General features: G+C 37.0%; 1 long non-coding RNA gene across 1 annotated transcript in view; it reads right to left on the bottom strand.

The window, feature by feature from the left end:
• The window catches only part of LOC116530794, a 79651-nt gene extending 71197 nt beyond the window's left edge, over nucleotides 1-8454 (bottom strand). Inside the window, exon 1 of the long non-coding RNA XR_004260131.1 lies at nucleotides 8230-8454. This is a non-coding gene — a long non-coding RNA (uncharacterized LOC116530794). The remainder of the gene's footprint in view (nucleotides 1-8229) is intronic.
• Between the last annotated feature and the right edge of the window lie 3811 nt (nucleotides 8455-12265).

Raw genomic sequence — 12265 nt, 5'->3', positions numbered from 1 at the left:
TACATTTTAAAACAGTGAATTTCACCGCAATTATAAAAATCAAAAAAAGAATGAAAGGAAAATATAATAACAATGACTCATACCAAGCACCAAAATAGAGAAATATAAAATATAAAAATAAATAAAAACTCTAGATGAAAAATACAATGACAGAAAGGAAAATTCACTAGATGAGTTCATCATCGGATTTAAGATGACAGAATAAAGAATCAGTAAACTGAGAAATCATAAATAAAACTTACCTAACATGAAGAACAGAGAAAAGATTTTTAAAAGAAATAAACAGAGACATCAAATGAGACAACATGGAGAATGCCAACACATGTAAACTGGGGGGTCTATGACTTGAGAAGAGGGAGAAAGGTGTGTAAATTGAATATTCAAAGGAATACGTAGTAGACAAAAACTTCCCAAATTTGATGAAAACAACAATTTACTGATCCAAGAAGCTCAAACCAAATGTAGAATAAATATAGAATAATCAGCCTGTTGAGAGCTAACAACAACAATCAGAAAACCTTGCAAGTAGCAAGAGTAAAACAATTCGTTGTGTAGAGTAACAACAACAATTAACAGCAGACTCTGCATCAGAAACAACGGAGTCCAGAAGGCAGTAGAATAACATATTCAGTGTGCTGGGGGTGTGATGCATATAAAACTGTTAACCAAGAATTCTGTATCAAAAAAAATTATTCAAAAATGAAAGTAAAGATACTCCTAGGTAAACATTGAGAAAGTTCGTTAGTACCCAACCATTCTTACAAGGAATGCTATAGGACATTTTTCAGGTTGAAAGGAAATGTCACCAGATAGTAACTTAAATCCACAGGAAGAAATGAGCAGTTATAAATGGTAAATATATAATTAAATATAAAATAATGATTAAATATATATTCTGCTTTTTCCTACTCTTAATTTCTTGAAAAATATGATTTCAAAGAGGAATTATAACACTGCATTGTTTAGCTTATATCACACATAGCTAAAATATATATGACAATAATGACACAAAAGAAAGGAAAGAAATTGAGCTATATTATAGCAAAGTGACTCATTTTACTAGGATTAGGTCAGTACTGATGTGAAGTATTTTGTGATACCTCAACATATATATTTTAAACCTACAGAGCAAATAGTATTTGAAAAAAAATTTTAATACATCATTAGAAAAACAGATTAAAATGGTACATTAAAAATGTTTGTTTAACACAGAAAAGGCAAAAAAAAAAAGAGGGACAGAGGAAACAAAAAAAGTAAGACATATTGAAAACAAGTAGCAAAATGGCAGATGTAACCATATCAGTAATTATATTAAGTATGGAAGAACTAACCTCTTTAAACAAAAGGCGAAGATTATCTGATTGGATAAAAAAAAAGCAAATTCAAATTATATTTTATCAATAAGAGACACACTGTAGACTCAAAGACAAAGTGAAAGTAGATGTATTTAGGTAGATATCACATACAGGCATTAACAATAAGGTAACTAGAGTGGCTACATTAATATCAAGCAAAACTGGTTTTGAGACAGGAAACATTTCTAGCGATAAAGAGAAATATTTCATAATGATAAAAGTCTTAATACATCAAGATAGAATGATTGTTGTAAATGTATATTAATAATCTAATAATCTGTATAATAATATGTATATTATGAATGTAATCATAAACCTCAAAATTCAATAAGCAAAATCTGGCAGAATTAAAAGAGAAATAGATAAGTCAATGATTATAGCTGAAGATTTCAATAAGCCACTGTAAACAATAGATGAAATTAGTAAAAATATAAAGATATAAACTTTACATGTATAACGATATTAGTAAAGGTATAAAGTTATGAACCACTATCAACCCTACTGACCTAACTGACACCTATAGAACACTCCAACAGAAGAATATAGTCTTCTCAAGTGTATGAAGAACATTCTCCAGAATGAATGATCTATAAGCCACGAAGAAGCCTTGATGAATTGAAAATGATTCAAATCATTTAAAGCATATTCTCTGCCCCCAATAGACTTAAATTAGAAATTAAAAACAAAGAATTTTGAAAATTTGGAAATTTAACAACATACTTCTAAACAACCAAAGGCTAAAAAAAGGAAATTACAAAAGTAATTAGAAAATATTTTCAGCAGAATGAGAATGAAAACAAAACATAAAAATTATCAGGGCATCAAGGAAGGACTGCAGACGATTACACAGGGCACAAAGAAACCTTTGGAGAAGACAGATCGGTATATTATTTTCAGTGTAATTTCTTGCACATATACATATGTCAAAATGTATTAAATATTAACTTGTACATTCTAAAAATGTACAGCTAATTGTATGACAATTAGACTTTAATAAAGTTAGGAAAATATGCACCTTGTGGTAAATTTATAGCACTGAAAGCTCACATTAGAAAATAATAAAATTCTCAACACGCTAAGCTTCCACTTTAAAAAAAAAACAAAACTAGAAAAGAAGAGCAAATTAAACCAAAATCAAGTAGAAGCAAAAAGAGATATCAGAATAGAAATCAATGGAAATGAAAATAAGGAAACAGTATAAAAAAATAAATAAAATTAAAATTTAGGTTTTTGAAAAGAGTAGCAAAATTGATAAACTTTTAGCTCAATGGGTGGGCCTAAAAAGAAAGAATATAAAAATTACCAAAATTAGGAATGAAGAAGGTGTCACCACCAAACCCACAAAAATTAAAAGGATCATAAGGAGAGACTGTGATTAACTTTAGGCCAACAAAGTTAAACAACTTAGATAAAATGAAAGACCTAAATCACCAAAACTGACACAAAGGGAAACATGAATAAAACTAAAAGTAAATAAACAGATTTAATAGTTAAAATGTTCTCACAAGAAAAGCCCAGGCCCAGATAGCTACACTAATGAATTCTATCAATATTAATGAAATAATATTAATCCTACACAAATTATTTCAGAAAACAGAGGAGAAGGAAACATTTCTCAAGTCATTCTATAAGGCTGGCATTAGCCGGATGTCAAAGCCAGAAAAAGGCATCACAACACAAGAAAACTAAAAATATTCCTCATGAAGAATGAAGAATATAAATAATATTATTATTATTAATAATAGATAAAAGACAAAAAGCTCACATGATTTTCTCAATTTTCAAAATCCACATCCATTTAAAATAATAAGTTTCTGCAAACCACGACTAGAAGAAAACTTCCCCAACCTGATGAAGTTGGGGAAACCTATGAAAAACGTATCAATATGACTGATTTTTAAAACTGCATTATTTCCCTTTAAGATCGGGAATAAGGCAAGGATATCTGCTCTTACCTTTTCCATTCACCATTGCAGTGGAGGACCAAGCCAATGCAAAAACACTAAGAAAAAAAAATCAAAGGCATCCAGTACATAGTTGACCCTTGAACAGCACAAGCTTGACCTGCATGAATCTACTTATACGTGAATTTTCTTCCACATCTGCTACCCCTGAGAGAAACAGCCTCTCCTCTTCCTCCTCCTCTTCCACCTACTTCATGTGAAGACAAGGATAAAAACCGTCATGATGAAATGATGAATCTACTTCCATTTAATGAATAGTAAATATATTTTCTCTTTCCTATGATTTTCTCAATAACACATTCTGTTTTCTCTAACATATTTTCTTGTAAGAATGCAGTAAATAATACATAAAGATGAGTTAATCAACTATTTATGTTATTGGTAAGGTTTCCAGTCAACAGTAGGATATTAGTGGTTAAGTTTTGGAGAAGTCAAAAGTTCTACACATATTTTCAACTATGAAGTCAGTGCCCCTGATTCCCACATTGTTCAAAGGTCAGATGTATATTGAAAAAGTAAATTTTTTTCTTTTCTACAGAACGTAAAAATCTACTAGAACTACTGAGAGAATTCACCAAAGGCACAGATAACAAGATAAATACACAAAAGCCAATTGTATGTCTATAGACTAGCAATAGACAATCCAAAAAATAAAATTTAAAAAAAAATAGTATCAAAACAAATAGGAATAAACAAAAGATTTATATACTGAAATTACAAAATTACAACTAAAAACTCATACACTGAAAACTATAAATCATTACATGGAATTACACAGATGAACCTGACCACATTATGCTAAGCTTTAAAAAACTAAACACAAAAGACCACAGATTGTATGATTCCATTTATGTGTACTTTATAGAAAATGCCAATCTATAATGATAGACAGCAGATCAGTAGCTGCCTGGGACTGAGTACTGAGAATGGAAACCCACTACAAGTCATGAAGAAACCTTTAGGAATGATGGAAATGTTCTAAACCTGGATTGTGGTCACAGTTACATGACTCTACACATTAACTAAAATTCATTGAATTGTACGTTTATAATCATCGGATGTTTTGGTTTGTAAATTATGCAAATTACACCTCCACAAAATGGCTAAAAACTTATTGTAGCATTTCCACTTTTGTTAAGGGTATGATAGATTATTAGAGCTGCCATTTCCCCATGACAACTAGAAAAACTAGATAATACAAACAGAAGTTAAAAAAAAAACACAGGGAGGGGAGCACTACACACTGGGGTCAGTTGGGGGGAAATAGGGGAGGGACGGTGGGGGGTGGGAAGCTGGGGAGAGATAGCAAGGGGAGAAATGCCAGATGTAGGTGATGGGGAGGAAGGCAGCAAATCACACTGCCACGTGTGTTCCTATGCAACAATTTTGCATGTTCTTCACATGTACCCCAAAACCTAAAATGCAATAAAATAAATAAATGGGAAAAAAAAAAATACTTTAAGGAAATACAGAGCTAACAAAATACAGAATTAACAACTCATAATCATTGAGAAATGGAGGCCCAAGAGGGGTTAGATTTGGGGTTACCTTTTTCACCTGGTTATATATACCAATTCCAGTTAGGAAGGCTGAGAAATGCTTTTAATAGACTCACCAGAAATAAAGTATTGAAGATTGCTACTCAAGTTTCAACAAGGTGTGGTAGGAGAAATGGATCTCAAAGATAAAATATCAGAAAGTTTGCTTTTGAAATTAAGAATTCAGTCAAGAGAATAAATAAAAGAGGATTTGGAAGTGAAGTAACAAGTTGTGAATATTAAAGTACCAAAAAAAAAAATAAATAAAGTACAAATTAATACAATAAGAGAGTTTAGCATGGTTGCTGAATGTAAGAGCAGTATATTTAAAATGTATTTTTATATACCATCTACAAACATAATTAAAACCATTATAACAAACATAAAATAAAATTATATTTCAAAAGCCTAGTAACAAGCTGAACAAAAAACTGGAAGATCTCCACATCCAAGATTGTAATATATCATTGAGAAAAATATAAAAGAATATAAAGAGAGAAATATTTTATGTTCAGGAACTGGAAGCTTGATTTTGTAAAATACTGTATTTTCCCCAATATGATCTATTCAATACAATCACAATAAAAATTGCAACAGTATTTTTTTTTAGAAGTTGACAAGCTTATTGTATCAAAGTTCTATTGCCAAGAAACAGAGTATCATAATACCAGCAGCTTTAAAAAGCACACGTTTCTTATCTCACATTTTCTGTGGGTCAGGAGTCTAGGTGTGGCTTAGCTGGGTCTTTGCTCAGAGCCTCACAAGGTGGCAGGCACTCAAGATGTTGGTCAGGCTGCGTTCTCATCTGAAGATTGGGGTCCTCTTCCAAGCCCACGTGGTTGTTGATAGACTCTAGTCCCTTTGCGGTTGTAGGATTGAGACCTCAGTTCCTAGAGGCTACATCCAATTCCCTACCACATGGCCTTCTCCAGAGTCAGTTTACACCATGGCAGCTTGCTTCTTCAAAGCCAGTAGGACTGAATGATAACAAGAATGAGTTTATATATATGTATGTACATATGTGTGTGTATATATATGTACATATATATATGTATGCATTTGCTTTATGGGGAAAAAGTCATACTTGAGAGTTATAAGGAAATGGCAATGGGACAACTAGGTATCTATCAGGAAATAAAACTGACCCTACCTTACACAATACTCAAAAATCAACACCCAGGGGATTTTAGACCTGAATGTAAAAGACAAATTAATAAAGCCACTGAAAAGTAATACACGAGAGTATATTCACGACTTTAGCGTAGACTTTACTACATTAAAACTAAGAACTTCTGTTCATCAAGACACTCCAACGGAAGAGTGAAAAAGTCACAGATCACGGGAACGCATCTGTGACACGTGAAACTAACAGAGGCTTTCACCAAAACCGCAAAGCTATTGGAAGAAAGACAGGTAAGCCAGAACAGACAGATGGCAAAAAGACATGACCAGGCACTTACAAGCCAGGATCTCCAAATGGCAAATAAACAGACCAGAAGTGTCCCACCTCATTAGTCACCTAGGAATTCCTGGTTAAAGCCGCAATGAGATACCACAACCCACCCACCTGAATGGCTGGAATTTAAAAATAAAAACAAAATGAAAAGCTAACAGCACTACGTTTTGGCAAGGACGTGGAGCAACAGAAACAGTCAGACACTCCACGTGGGGTGTAAATTGTACAAGTACTTTGGAAAAACGTTTGTGAGTGTATGCCAAAGCTGAACTTATACATACTTTAACACAATTTTAGTTATATATGCAAAAGAACTACACGTGTATATGCACCAGGAGACACATACAAGAATATTCATGGCTGCCTTATCAATTGCCCCCAAAACTGGAAATGACCTAAATGTCCATCAACAGAATAATGGAAAAATACATTGTGCTACAGTCATAAGATGGAAGACTGCGGGAACGAACTTCAAGAATGACAAGGAATGAACCGCAGCTACAGGCAACATATAAGAACACACTGCATGTTCCCATCTACATAAAGTTCAGAAAATTAGTAAAACTATGTTATAGTATTTAGGGATGCGTGCTTACATGGTAAACTATAAAGCAAAGCAAGGAAGTGCATATCATAAAAGCTAGCATTCTGTTTGGGTTGGGTTTGGATTTTGCTGAGGACAAGCGAACAGTAATTGCTAAGTACAGGAGGTTTTGGATTGCTGGCTTGGAGATGACAGTTGCACGGGTGTTCAAGATTACTACTGAGCTGTATGCTTTTGTGCACTTTTCTCTATGTGGCATATTTCATGAAAAAGATTTTAAAACCATAAACTAAAAATCTATTGCAACATATATGATAAAAATTTTGTATCTTTAATATGTAATCAGCTTTTCCGAATCAAATGGGCAAACAAGTGTCAAATGGAAAAACAGAAAATTCAAAAACTACAAATACAAGTGTCCGATAAACACTTTTAAGTAGCCAATCTCAGAAATCGAAGAAAGGCAGTTTATACAATAGAAATGTATAACAAGGGAATTTCTATGCAACAGACAATGATTAGCCATGAAAAGTAATGTTATAAATAATATTGATGATATGAAATCACAGTCATGATATAGTAAGTGAATATTATGGGTTATCAAACTATTGAATATGAGGGAGAGAGACCCTTGCTTAGTATTTTTAAAATGCCCATGTTGTAAAACTTAATATAATTGTGATCTATTTTTTAAAATAAATCTATATGTAGATATATATTTATATATATGCATAGGAAAAAACAGGATGATGTTTTTGTTGTTGTTTTGAGACAGAGTCTTCCTCTCTCACCCAGGCTGGAATGCAATGGTATGATCTCTGCTTACTGCAACCTTTGCCTCCGAGGCTCAAGTGATTCTCATGCCTCAGCCTCTCAAGTAGCTGGGATTAAAACCACCTGCCACCACACCCAGCTAATTTTTGTAGGTTTAGTAAAAACAGGGTTTCACCACGTCTTTACTAAAAGACGAGGCTGGTCTCAAACTCCTGACCTCAGATGATCCACTTAGTCTCCCAAAGTGCCGGGATTATAGGCATGAGCCACCGTGTCCGGCCAGGATGATGTATTTCAAAAGGTTCCTTGACCATCTCTGAGTACTGAGGTTACAGATTATTTTAATTTTATAATTTTCTTTATGCATGTTCTAAATTTTTCTCAGTGAGCATTTATTGGTTATGAATGTGGAAAAAAGATTGTTCTTTTTTTGTGATAAGAATCCTAGAAAGTCATCAGCCCAGGGAAAGCTGTGGGGACATAAAAGTGGGAAAAGAGTGGGTATTTTCTCCTGTCCCCCCATCATCCACCACCCGTTTACCCTAAATGTCAGTAGGGATGATTTTTTAAAAATAAAGAAAATAGATCAAGACCTAACCTGTCTGGCAGCGGAGAGACGATTCTTCCTCCAAATCAGTGCTCAGGCAAATGGTAAATAGGAAAAATCTCAGATGGAGCCACTATCGAAGCCAATCTGGAGGAAGGTGAAGATTTTCAAATGCAAAAATGTTCATTTCCCTATGCAAAGGGCCAGGAAATTCGGCAGCTGAGCGTCAATAGCAAACATGGTGTGGAGGCACCTCATTTCAGAGAAATAAAATCTCCAGGAGGACGGATCCAAGATGGCTGATTAGGGCACCTCGGGATTGTAGCTCCCAGCGAAAGCACGGAGGGTGAGTGGACACCGCATTTCCAGATGGATTTTTATTGCCCACAGACCAGGAGACTCCCAGGCAGAGGAGCCCCATGGGTCGCCAGCACGGCTGTTTCACCCCCGCGGCTATTTCGGCCCCACGGCTATTTCGGCCCCGCGGGCCCCACGGCTATTTCGGCCCCGCGGCTATTTCGGCCCCGCGGCTATTTCGGCCCCACAACTGTTTGGGCCCAGCTCCACTGTTCGGCCGGGAGCGGCTGTTTGTTTGGGCCCAGCGCGGCTGTTTCGGCTGGCGCCCTGGTGCAGCAGTTCTCCAGACAAAATACACGGCCAGGTCCAGGCACCGTTTTAGCTGGCGATTGGAGCTTCGGGAAGACAGTCGCCCATTCAACTGATAAAATGGGGACCGAAACAGGGAGCCAGGCCAGGAGATTCCCAGGCAAAAAAGCGCCATGAATCTCAGCGCAGCTGTTTCGGCCGGCGCAGGCGCAGTGGGTCGCCGCAGGGGAAGTCACGCAGATCCCAGGCGACTGGAACACCTGGGAGAGAGTCGACCATTCAACTTAAAAAAAAAAAAAAGCTCTGAGGCAGGGAGCCAGGTGATCAGGCTTAGCTGGTCCCACCCCCACAAAAAAAAAAAAAAAAAAAAAAAAAGCAATTGGAAACGCCCTGGATTGAGAGTTTCACAGCAAGCACAGCTGAACTCAGGATGGTCTGGCTCTGCGGGGGAGGGGCATCCGCCATTACCGAGGCAGTCCACCACTACAGAGGCAGCCCACTGTTGCCGAGGCAGCCTGCCATTACAGAGTGAGTCTGCCACTACAGAGGTGGTCTGCCATTGCCAAGGCAGTTCTAACTACATCCGTATAAACAGGGACCACAGGGAAGTTCACATGGCAGCTGGGTGGAGCCCACAGCATCTCAGCAAAGCCTCTGCAGACAGTGATTAGGCTGCCTCCTTGCTGGCAGGGCAGCCCTGAAAAAAGCCAGCAGCACAACAGAAACTCATAAATAAAGCCCTAACTCCCTGGGACAGAGCACCTGGGAAAAAAAAGGGGGCTTTATGACTTTTGCTGCAGCAGACTTAAACATACCTGCCAAGCAGCTCTGAATGAACAACAGAGCTCACAGCTCAGCACTTGAGCTCCTATAAAGGACAGACTGTCTCCTCAAGCAGCTCCCTGACCCCCGTGTATCCAAAGAGTCACCTCATAAAGGAGAGCTCAGACTGGCATTTAGCAGGTATCCTCCTGGGACAAAGATAGCAGAAGAAGAAACTGGTAGCAACCCTTACTGTTCTGCAGCTGCTGCAGGTGATCCCCAGGCAAGCAGGGCCTGGAGCGGACCTCAGCAGTCCTACAGCAGAGGGGCCTGACTGGTAGAAGGAAAACTAAGAAACAGAAAGAAATAACTTCATCATCAACAAACTGGATGTCCACTCAGAGACCCAATCTGAAAGTCAACAACTACAAAGACGACAGGTGGATAAATCCACAAAGATGGGAAGAAACCAGCGCAAAAAGGATGAAAACACCCAAAACCAGAACGCCTCCCCTCCTACAAGGGATCACAACTCCTCACCAACAAGGGAACAAGGCTGGATGGAGAATGAATTTGATGAATTGACAGAATCAGGCTTCAGAAGGTGGGTAATAAGAAACTTCTGTGAGCTAAAAGAGCATGTTCTAACCCAATGCAAAGAAACTAAGAATCTTGAAAAAAGGTTTGACGAAATGCTAAAGAGAATAAACAACTTAGAGAGGAATATAAGTGAATTGATGGAGCTGAAAAACACAACACAAGAACTTCATGAGGCATACACAAATTTTAACAGCCAAATTGACCAAGCAGAAGAAAGGATATCAGAGGTCAAAGATCAACCAATGAAATATAACGAGAAGGCAAGATTAGAGAAAAACAGGTAAAAAGGAATGAACAAAGTCTCCAAGAAATATGGGACTATGTGAAAAGACCTATTCTACATTTGATAGGTGTACCTGAATATGATGGAGAGAATGAATCCAAGCTGGAAAATACTCTTCAGGATATTATCCAGGAAAACTTCCCCAACCTAGCAAGGCAGGCCAATATTCAAGTCCAGGAAATACAGAGAACACCACAAAGATATTCCTCAAGAAGAGCAACCCCAAGGCACGTAATCGTCAGATTCACGAGGGTTGAAATGAAGGAGAAAATACGAAGGGCAGCCAGAGAGAAAGGTTGGGTTACCCACAAAGGGAAGCCCATCAGACTCACAGCAGATCTCTCAGCAGAAACCCTACAAGCCAGAAGAGAGTGGAGGCCAATATTCAACATCCTTAAGAAAAGAACTTTCAACCCAGAATTTCATATCCAGCCAAACTAAGCTTCATAAGTGAAGGAAAAATAAAATCCTTTTTGAACAAGCAAGTACTCAGAGATTTCATCACCACCAGGCCTCCTTTACAAGAGCTCCTGAAAGGGGCACTAAACATATAAAGGAAAACCAGTACAGGCCACTCCAAAAACATACCAAATGGTAAAGAGCATCAACACAATGAAGAAACTGCATCAACTAATGGACAAAACAGCCGGCTAGCATCAAAATGGCAGGATCAAATTCACACATAACAATATTAACCCTAAATGTAAATGGACTAAATGCCCCAATCAAAAGACACAGACTGGCAAATTGGATAAAAAGCCAAAACCCATCAATGTGCTGTATCCAGGAAACCCATCTCACATGCAAGGATACACAAAGGCTCAAAGTAAAGGGATGGAGGAAGATTTACCAAGCAAATGAAGAGCAGAAAAAAGCAGGAGTTGCAATTCTTGTCTCTGATAAAATAGACTTTAAAACAACAAAGATCAAAAGAGACAAAGAAGGACACTACATAACAGTAAAAGGATCAATGCAACAAGAAGAGCTAACAATCCTAAATGTATACACACCCAATACAGGAGCACCCAGATACATAAGGCAAGTTCTTAGTGACTTACAAAGAGACTTAGACTTTCACACAATAATAGTGGGAGACTTTAACACCCCATTATTAATATTAGACAGATCAACCAGACAGAAAATTAACAAGGATATCCAGGACTTGAACTCAGACCTGGAAAAAGCAAACCTAATAGACATTTACAGAACTCTCCACCCCAAATCCACAGAATATGCATTCTTCACAGCACCACATCACACCTACTCTAAAATTGACTACATAATTGGAAGCAAGTCACTCCTCAGCAAATACAAAAGAACGGAAATCACAACAAACAGTCTCTCGGACCACAGTGCAATCAAGTTAGAACTCAGAATTCAGAAACTAACTCAGGACTGCACAGCTTCATGGAAACTGAACAACTTGCTCTTGAATGTTGACTGGATAAACAATGAAATGAAGGCAGAAATAAAAACGTTCTTCGAAACCAACGAAAATGAAGACACAACATACCAGAATCTCTGGGACACATTTAAAGCAGTGTCTAGAGGAAAATATATAGCAATGAGTGCCCACATGAGAAGGAGAGATCTACAATTGACACCCTATCATCAAAATTGAAAGAGCTAGAGGAGCAAGATCAAAAAAACCTAGCAGAAGACAGGAAATAACTAAGATCAAAGCAGAACTGAAGGAGACAGAGACACAAAAAAACCCTTCAAAAAATCAATAAATCCAGGAGCTGGTTTTTCGAAAAGATCAACAAAATAGATCACTAGCCAGGTTAATAAAAAAGAAAAGAGAGAATAATCAAATAGATGCAATAAAAAATGATA

This window comes from Sapajus apella, unplaced genomic scaffold (assembly GCF_009761245.1).
Source record: "Sapajus apella isolate SASKATOON/1434 unplaced genomic scaffold, GSC_monkey_1.0 scaffold68, whole genome shotgun sequence".
Taxonomy (NCBI): domain Eukaryota; kingdom Metazoa; phylum Chordata; class Mammalia; order Primates; family Cebidae; genus Sapajus; species Sapajus apella.
This window is presented reverse-complemented; position numbering and strand designations above follow the sequence as displayed.